The following is a 2,499-nucleotide window of genomic DNA, read 5'->3' as shown; positions in this document are numbered from 1 at the left end:
TAGAACCAAGCTGCTGGTTGCTGGGCGACATGATGTCAGACTACTGAAATCTATTGTTGAGTTGTTTTTGTTTTGTTTTTTAAAGAGAGTAGAAAGGTGGGGGGGGGGGGGGTGACAAAATGGAGAAGAAATATGTCTGGTCAGAGGGCCAGTAGAGGACAGACAGAATGAAGTTGACGTCACTCAAGCCTTTGTTATAGTTTTGTGCCATCCACGTTTATGAGTAATTATCACTTAACTGTATTAACAAGACTATAAAAGGTCGTGGTTAAACATTGTTTTGTGTGTTGTTCCGTTATACTTCCGGATGGCAATGTTGTGAGCTTCTTGGCCAAGGGCATACTATCTATAGATGGAACGGCGAAAGTCACTCTGGTCTTTGTTATTGTATTTTGCCATTCGCGTTTATGAGTAATTCTCACTAAACTGTATTAACCAGACTATACAAGTTGAAGGTTACACATAGTTTTGTGAGTTGGTCAGTTATACTTCCGGATGGTAATGTTGTGAGCTTCTTAGCCAAGCGCATACTATCTAAAGAGCACTCTCTCCACACGCAAAGGGGAAGTCAAGGTTTTGTTTTCAACCCCCCACCCCACCTCCAAATTACTCTCCACCCAGTAGTGATTGGGTAGCTGGGTCTGTTAGATCTGGAGGAGGTACTTTCTATCTAATATATTAACGTCCTATCCAAAGGGTTACAGCAGGTAATAGCTATTGTCCGTTTCACCGTAGCCATCGTTGTTACAGATAGTATGCACTTGGATAAGGAGCTCATAACATTGCCATCCGGAAGTATAACGGACCAACACACAAAACTGTGTGTATCCATGAACGTTTATAGTCGGGTGAATACAGTTCAGTGAGCATTACTCATAAACCTGGATGGCAAAAAACAATAACAAAGACCCGAGTGACGTCATCTACGAACTATCTATAGATAGAATGCGCTTGGCCAAGGAGTTCACAACATTGCCATCCGGAAGTATAACGGACCAACACACAAACTCTGTGTAACCATGAACTTTTATAGTTTGGTTAATACAGTTTAGTGAGAACAACTCACAAACGCGGATGGCAAAAACAATAACAAAGGCCTGAGTGACGTCATCTGCATACTATCTATAGCCTGATACTGAAATCCAAAAGGATGGCAGTTTGATGTCATTAGTGAGTTGTCGTTAGTAGAGCACATAGAAACAAGTCATTTCATTGGTTGAACTATTGGATTAAACTCACGATTTGTTTTCTTTTGTGGCAAAAGACTGGCATTTTGACGTCATTTTTTGGTCAGTGTCAGGCCATAACTTTACGAAGGCCACGGTTTCACTCGACAGAAACCGGGATAAACTCCGGCACATTGGTGGGGCCGAATGGCCCTGAAGGACAGATAAGGCAAGTTACCGTCATGTCTATATTTAGCCCTACTTCTGTCTTGAGTTTGAGGAGGGCGTATTGATTTGTTTGCGGGATCTCGGCCAATGATTCTTTTCTCAGCCGAGGGCAATTGATAAGGACGAGACTGATATTATTGTAGAGGGAGGGAGAGATAGACACAACGAAATACTACTAAGATAAGGATATAATAATATGCTGCTTTATCAATCATTCTTCACCATAGCCAAGGCGAATGAAAGGTGCATAAGTTAATCATTTAGTGTATGTTCCATAACGGTACCTAGAATAATATAAATTCATTATCCTAATAAAGATTTTGCTTGTGTAGTGATTAAACTATTTGCAGGCCTGTCTAGATAGATCGAAGATGACGTCACTCAAGCCTTTGTTATTGTATTTTGCCAATCGCGTTTGTGAGTGATTCTCACTAAACTGTATCAACCACACTATAAAAGTTCATGGTTACACACAGTTTTGTGTGTTGGTCCGTTATACTTCCGGATGGCAATGTTATGAGCTTATAAGCCAAGCGCATACTATCTATACAATGTGTTTCAAGCAATGCTCTCTATATATAGTATGCGCTTGGCTAAGACGCTCACAACATTGCCATCCGTAAGTATAACGGACCAACACACAAAAATGTGTGTATCCATGAACGTTTATAGTCAGGTTAATACAGTTCAGTGAGCATTACTCATAAACGAGGATGGCAAAAAACAATAACAAAGACGTGAGTGACGTCATCCTCGAACTATCTATATACTGCCATGTTTTCAAGTCATTGATATGATGATGATGATGATGATGATGATGATGATGATGATCACGTCCAACCATCATCATCATCATCATCATCATCATCATCATCATCATCATCATCATCATCATCATCACCATAATCATCATCACCACCACCTCCACCACAAATGATGATCAAAGTTACAGCATATCTGGGGTTTTTAATGGAGGGTTTTAATTTCGTGTGGTTTAAATAAGTACCCTGCCACTAACAGCGTTGTCTCAGGGGGATAAAAATTGTAATAATATCGCCTAACAGGCGTCATGTCTAGTTCTACATGCGACATTTTGCTGTTGACT

This window comes from Berghia stephanieae, chromosome 8 (genome assembly GCF_034508935.2).
Source record: "Berghia stephanieae isolate SIO BIC M18660-M18661 chromosome 8, UCSD_Bste_1.3, whole genome shotgun sequence".
NCBI lineage: Eukaryota > Metazoa > Mollusca > Gastropoda > Nudibranchia > Aeolidiidae > Berghia > Berghia stephanieae.
Note: the sequence above shows the minus strand (reverse complement) of the source record.